This window comes from Salvelinus namaycush, chromosome 29 (genome assembly GCF_016432855.1).
Source record: "Salvelinus namaycush isolate Seneca chromosome 29, SaNama_1.0, whole genome shotgun sequence".
Taxonomy (NCBI): Eukaryota; Metazoa; Chordata; class Actinopteri; order Salmoniformes; family Salmonidae; genus Salvelinus; species Salvelinus namaycush.
This window is the reverse complement of record NC_052335.1, coordinates 7,883,736-7,891,776: the sequence shown is the minus strand read 5'-3', so window position 1 is coordinate 7,891,776 and position 8,041 is coordinate 7,883,736.

The window sequence follows — 8,041 nt, the reverse complement described above, 5'->3', positions numbered from 1 at the left end:
GAATACTGAAACACTGTTTCTCCTGCCATAAACCCTGACATTGGTGCCACAAAAGAGAGAAGATGATGATGTGCAGGTTCACAGAAAAAAATGGGTGCTGTTTTCGGATATTGATTAGCAATTGTCAAGGATGCAGAGTTTTTAGTTCAGATTATCTGTTTGCAATACGTGATCTATAAAGAGAGCTTCATAAACTGTTTATTCACTTTTGGGGTTTGAATAGTGTGACAAGACAACAATATACATTATTTGGTGAGAATCACAACGTAGGGTACAAAATCTATTCTAGCTCTTAAATTACAGCATTATTTAATCTGCAGTTAATCTTCTGCTATTTATTCCGTTACCAATAATATTGACATGTTAATAGTTTCTTCTGATTACAATTATTATGTCTCATCTTTTAACTAAATGCAATTTATTGGCTTCCAAAATATAAGTAGGTATATATTGCTGTCCGATAACACGTTCTGGTGGAATGATTTGTCCTGCACTTTGTAAAAACCCAGAGGGCATTGAGTGAATTTTGGGAAAAGTTCTTGGTTCCTTTCTAAATATAGCAAAGTGAATGCAATGAAGACTCAGACCACAAAATAGGTTAAGTGTATTGGCAAAGAGTTTGAGTCCTCATTCAAAGGCAAGGTACATGTGAATACAAAGAGAACTGAGTTATTTAGCTTTTTGCCTCCCAGAGTTCACTTTAAAGAGGACTGAGATCAGTTATTTTAAGGAGGACTATATGTGAAAACACCCTTAGAAGTAGTTTTCACATACAAACTTTATATGTCCGAACTCAGAATCTTATATACTTCCCAAAAATAAGATGGTTGCTGTGGTAGAAAGTTTATTTTGATTTGCGATTTTCTAAATTTATCAGTGTCTTCAGGTAACCTGATTTCAGATGTGTCCATGTAAACAGCATTATTAGGGAAATCGTTCTTCTTACAAAGCATGTAAATGTTTTAATCAAACTATTATATTAATGTAACTATCCACAATAATCTCATTATTGTGTGCATGTAACCATACTCAATAACTTGCTAGCCACAATAACGGCTATTATCATTGGGCAGTGTTTAGACATGTAGCTAGCTAGCTAGCTTATTGTAGCTGCAAGGATAGAAAGCTAAAGTTAGCATGCTTTGCATGCTAGACAACTTGGCTACTAGCTGTTAAAGCCATCCATAGCAAAATGTTTGATCATTCATATCTAGTTACCTTACCTCTACATGTTTTCTCAAGTTCGAGACAGAACTTTTGTAGAAAGCCACCTCCGCCATCCTAGGTAAGCAGCTTGTATTGCATGATTACAATGTCGCCTCTCCTGACCCTGTACTTAAAGGAGAACTGGTCATTGAAATGCGGCCAGGTATTCTCCTACTCGTCTTCTTCTGAAGATGTAGATACTGGGTCTGTGTCTGAACTTCAGTCTGCTCTGTCTCCGCAGTTTTTCACACACACCGCTTTGATAGAAGAAAAAAAATCCAGTCTTTTTAAGTTAATTTTGCCTTTTCAAAATCTTCTGACCATCATCATCGTTCAGTTTGTGTGCACAGCTTGATTTCATTGGCCTGTTTTGTGCAGAATGCGTGAAATTTGATTTGATTGGTCACTGACTAAATAAAGTGTTTCTGGCTCCGAGGGGTTCCCGCCATTGAGGCTCCCACAAACTTTCCGTGCCATCATGGTCTACTATTATGGATAGCCTACAAAATTGTACTGAATAATGGATGGTTTTAAAAAGGTAGCAAAGTACAATACTCAATTCAAAACATACTTAAAAGTTAAATTACTTGGAAAAGCTCCTCAATTATGAGAGAATTTGTAATTTGTTACTTCCACCCCTGACAATATTAAACACTTTTTTGAAAATGTTTTCACAGGTGTGGAGTTGAGAACTAAGACGCAAACCAGGAAATCTAACCAAGTGACTATTATGGGTGTGGTTAGGGGGCAGAGCCCACCGCCTATATGCACCTCAAGGAACCATGGAACCTTGTGGGTTTGAAGGTAGACTCAGCAATATGACAAAGATGCAAAACATTGAAGGGCGTGGGTAACTTCTCCACTGTTTTGGTCCTGTGTTTCCCACGTTGTAACAGCTTGAAGCGAATTCCTGCACGTGTAGATACTGTGTGAATGCGAAGTCTTGCATCTCGCTCATCGCAACATCTGCAGTGCTGCTCGTGGCAATGTCATTTCGCTGAGTCAAAATCTTATCTAAATGATTCACTCAAACAAAAAAAGAAATTGCATTTTGCCAAAAAAATCTACGCACAGTATCCATCCCTTGTGATGTACGTCAACCCCAGTTAATAGGTCTTCATTTTTTACATGAATACTGAATTGAATCTAATTAGTCTAAGAAAAAAAATCTTATAACATGTATTCTCCAGCAGAGTCTCTCTCATATTGATCCAATATGCTACAATTTAATAACTCTAATCTGAGGGCCCAAAGGTTAAAGCCCAAAGATGTACTGTATCTATCTGCATCCTCTCTCCATGTACTTCAGGTCTTAAATTGCCTGTGGGTTAATTGTTAAGGTGTATGGCAGAGATCATTTAACAATGATCCATCATTTAGCACTGTAATAATGAGTTTCCAATGGCTCACTGGGCCTCTGCTGCTGCTTTCTCTTCCCACTGAGAGAGCCTCCACTCAGGCGAGCCGGGACCGCAGCTTCCTCTGGAGAGAGTGTGTCTGTGTTCGTGTGTGTTTCTCTGAGAGTGTGTGTGTGTGTGTGTGTAGAATCGTTATTCTTAATCAAACCCTCTTTATCCCCCAGCAGCTCCAGATCTGTAAGTAAGGACCAGAGTAGCATAAAGAGCCAGACACAGCCACACTGGTGCGCTACGACAGTGTTCTCTTGTCGGGGCGATGTGGATGTAGATGACACAGCTTCAGACTAGTTCCCAAAGACCGATTGCCCCCACCTGACCGTTGGGACTCTTTCCACCACTTATGCAGAAGATAAGGGGAAATTATCCCAATTTATCCCAAATTTCAACTCGGTCCTGCCAGTAAATGATGCAGTCCTAATGTCATTAGAGGGACTTTTCAAAGGAACTCCATGTGCTGGGTAGTCCAGAGGTCATGGTTTAAAAAACACTTAAAAACATTAATTATGACAAAAGGCCACTTTTAGACAATTACGGATTTCAAAGGGGAGTTAACCTGCTGTTAGAGGAGGCTGTGTTTAGGAGATGGAGGGGAAAGGCCAGTCACACACACACACACACACACACTTAACACACACTGCTATTTGTTATTTCCCTATGATTTAGAGGTAATTTCAATTTATGCAGTCACCGGCACCAGCTGTGGCAGCTTTTAAGAGATTAAGAGAGGTAGCTAATTAAACAACCGGTACTTTAAAAAGTGCTAAGTAAAACCTTAGAGAAAGTATACCTTTTTAGTGTGGAAAAATATGTAGCCTAGCGGTTATGAGCGTTGGGTCAGTAACTGAAAGGTCACTGGTTTGAGTCGACTAGGTGAGAAATTCGTCTATGTACGCTGAGCAAGGCATGTGACCCTAATTCTCCAGTAAGTTGCTCTGGATAAGAGCATTGCTAAATGTAAAATAAATGATTATGAAGGAATTAAATAAAACTTTTTTGGGTGACTAATTAGTCATGTTGCAACTGCTATTGCCAATGCATGCAGCTTTTGTTGACATAATGAGATGCAATCAATTGAGTAAATAAGCAGAAACATTGTTTAATGTTTTTATTGAATGCCTGGAGTTTAGGCTGCATATCTAAGTGGTTCAATTGATTAGCTGTGTCGTTTAAGATAAAAAATATTTTTAGGACAGTTTGACAGCATGTAGCTTCTTGGAGTAATGCATGTGTCAACTCAAATGAAAACAATCATAACAAGATCACTTTTTACTAAATGCAGTGGAACTATAAGACATGATTGCCTGATGATAAAATAGACATTTTGTTGAAATTTGAACATTTGAAAACAAGAACAAAATGTAAAAACAAATTAACAATCTTGCCTAGATAGTCAACCACATTCAGTCAAACATAGCACAGTTTTCAGCCTATGGATACAAACATGCTTTAAGATACCCCCAAATGTTTCTCAATTCATTTGAAAGTGTAACACACCGCTCCTAAAACAACTGTCAGGCAGCTATCAAATGAGTGATTTAAATCTTCAGCGTGTGCGTTCTTATTCCGTTGGGTCTGTGACAGGCTGAAATTGCTTTATTATTCCCCCCAAGCCTTGACGGATCCCACAGCAGCCTTCACACTCCACACTGAGATCGCTGACTCATGTCTGAGAGGAAATAAAGTGTTGGGGATTTGACAACGATGGCGGCGTTGGTTGGTGCATTAGCTACCGTTCAGAGAGAGAGAGAGAGAGGACATCATCCATGTCGAGAGAAGCAGCTTCCTCTTCAATAAGAAAGGCTGTAAATTGTGTTTTTTGAACTGGGAACCAAGTTCGCAGCTGGTGGGTTTTAACACACTCCTTTGAATTTTGAAGCTTGGCACCCTCAGTCACTTCCTCTCCACCTCTCCAATCTGTGCCAGAGGACGCATGCAGGGAGCCACACAGGACAACCAGCAGGACTCAGTTATACACTGTTTGAAGATGTTATCAGCAATACTCAGTGTCTTTCAGTGAAGTATAGTTTTATTAAGAAAATATATATTTTTACAAACAATTTAGCAGACGCTTTTATCCAAAGCAAATTACGTGCATACATACATTTTTTATGTATAGGTGTCCCCGGGAATCAAACCCACTATCCTCGCATGGCGAGAGCCATGTTCTACCAACTGAGCTAAAGAGGAACACTATATCAAGACAGTGCACTACAATACAATCAGAGAAACAATGTTGAAATTTCACAAACTAGAGTAAGTCTACTGTTTTACACTTTTTGGTCATTCTCAAACCCCCGCCTTGGATAGGGAGCCCAACTACTGTGCCGTCACAACGGTTGGAGTTCTGACTTGAAAGACACATGCATGATACTGACGTCAATGTATAATTGTACGCAAAACGTTACGTAACATGTCGTGATACACCCATCTCAAGTTAGGACCAGACCAATACCAGACACTGCAAGGTTTGGATTCTGTATTTCTCTGCTTTTCTTCTAAAGTTCAAACATGAAGCCCTGTTCAAATAACAGCTGCTAATTATATTAATGTGGGGTCCCAGGGAGAGCTTGTTAAGCCCACCATAGTTTGTTCTCTCTTCCCTCAGAGCTTCTCCTCACTTCCTCCCTGGATGACACAGCAGCCAACAGTTAACATCACACCAACACAGTTACCGGCAAAATATTCTCCTCTAATCACACACACACACGCACGAGTGCACGCACCCACACCATCGTCTTATGGCGCATAGAAACTGAGACACGACAGACACATTTATACCCATCGGAGGTGTAGAGCGTCTCCAAGTACTGGCCGCTTTCTGACAATCTCTTCTTGTCGTTTTTTATCATTGTTTTCTCTGGGTCCATTAAGAGTTGGACTAGGAGGATTGGACTGTGTGGGCTAGGAGAATTGTGTGTTGTCCCTAAGTCCTGGTTACTATAGGAACAGTGGCTACCACAGACAGTAGGCCTATTCACCTCTCCTAATTATTATTTTAATCAGATAATGACTCTGGATAAGTTTCGGTATCCGGTCAAGTTCAGAACAAAGGGTAAAAAATAAATATATGGAATTAAAAGTTATTTTAAAATTAACAAACATGCAATAAAAACACTGCCATCAATGATTGCAAAAAGTAAATCTCTAATCTTTAATTTCACCAGTCACCGTGAAATTCAGATATTCCTGCTCAATAATAATCCCGCCCAACTTTCTCTAGATAATATTCCGAAGCTCAAGCTTTCCCATTTTAATCAGATGTTTCCTCCTCTGAGCAAAAATAAATACATCTCAACACAAAAAAACCTCACTGCTGTCAGACGACAACGTTTGGCATCAAACAGAACACATAATGCCGGTGGCAATCACGCTGTGGGAGCGCCTCCAGAGAGGGTGCATCAGTCTGATCTGACACAGGGATTTCATACCCCATTCATCCTCTCTGATCCTTTCTGCTCCTTTCCTCTCTGCAGTCCCAAGGCTCCCCACAGACACACAACAGGCGTGTTTTGTCACTATTAAACACAGGCAAACAAAAACATGCTACATTTGAATTATGTGTGTATTTTAGCTACTACTGGAACAGCCTTTGATTGCGGTTTAATTGACTCTGCTTTCACGTTTTATGTGATCACGTGATCTTATGTGAAGCTAACGTGATAACATCTGACAATATGTAAAGCAACATGTTGTAACATGAAACTACACATGTGAAAACGAGAACACATGAAAATATGTGTTTTTGGAACATTTCACGTGTTCACATGTGAAATTCATGTGTTTTTTCTACAAGGGCAACAAAGGAGCATGTGAAGTGTTCAAGAAACACGTTTTCACATGATTTCAGATGTGAAATTATGTGATTTTCAACATGTGAAGTTGTGATTTTCTGTAAGGGTGTATTGTGGTCGAAATGGGAAAGTAGGAAATGTTCAATTAGTGGGGGGAGTTTTAGTGTGTGGGAAAACGACTGACGAGGTACTAAGGGACAATGGCTTTATGTTTGCAGCAGTATTGAATAGAACAGAATAAAATTGAATAGTACTTAACAATCCAGAAATGTGTCTTCTGATCTACTTTCAACCCCTCTGAGACAAAACACACACACACACACTACGTTTATGACCAACCCAGCACTGTACTAGGCTCCTCTGTAGTACAATATGCAATTATATCAAATTGTGTTAGTCAAGTTGATTAAAGTCGGACATGAAAACTATCAAAGTCCTTCACAAGTAAAATAATCATCCAATCCACTGTCATGCCGTGACCCTTTCTAGGTGTAGATCTCAATTTAACTCAATGCAAGGGGCTTTATTGCTATGGGAAACATGTGTTAACATTGCCAAAGCAGGTGAAGTAGATAATATACAAAACCTCTCTCTCTCCTAAACCATAAATACCGGGTAGAAACTGCCATGCAGTATGGAGGTAGAGAGCCTAGAGAGAACAAATAAAGACTTGGCCAAACTCCTAAATCCCCAAAATGGGAGAATTAAACAATATTTCTACTTTTGAGAATGTGGGAATGGTCCGTGGACAGATAAGGGACAGTCATGTTGAGTGTGTTTCATTTGGTGATCTCATGAAGGACAGGAAACACACATAACTGTACCTCTGAATGTGTACATTTCTCAATTATGGGGTTTGCATCTAACTCTGTATAAAATGAATGAGTAAAGATTAAACTATTTGTGAAATGATGTAATGTGATGTTAACCTTTAAAATGAGAGAATTGTCTTCCATGTAAAGTTTAACAAGTCAGAGGCCACGCCCCAGTGAGGCCAGCCATTACATCAGGCGTCATGGAACCTCCCTTTTCTATTGAAATGTATAACGCCCACTCCTGATGAAATGCACACCAAACCACGCAAACCACGGTGTAAACTAAGGTTGCAAATGGTTGAATTTCTAAGACCAAAACATGCCGGGTGACGCTGGTGTGTGATGTGATTTAAACTACAATATACCAAGAGATGCACGGTAAGCCGGACGTCACGAATGGTTAAGAAATCCACAAACTATAAGATTAGAAAACCATCCCACATGGAGCATTGGCTACACGGCTAGAAATGGTTCAACTCTGAGACTATCGATTCACTACAGAAGGAGCAAATTCTAGACAACACAAATTACTAGTCTGCAGCTAGAAATTACGTAAACGTAAGAATACCGACAACTGCCGAAGCATCTATTCTATGACAACATTTCCGCATGGTACTCTGAAGTATCCATTCCTACCACCTACAACCACCTACGACTTTGATCTTCGGGGAAACGCAACCAGAGACTTTTCTGTCGACTCTCTCCAGCAGATGGACTGGCGACCACAGAGAAAGACAGCAGGAAATACACTCGGAAATATTTAAATTGCAATTTATTTTTGAATCAACGGTCGTTCATGTGAACTATTAGC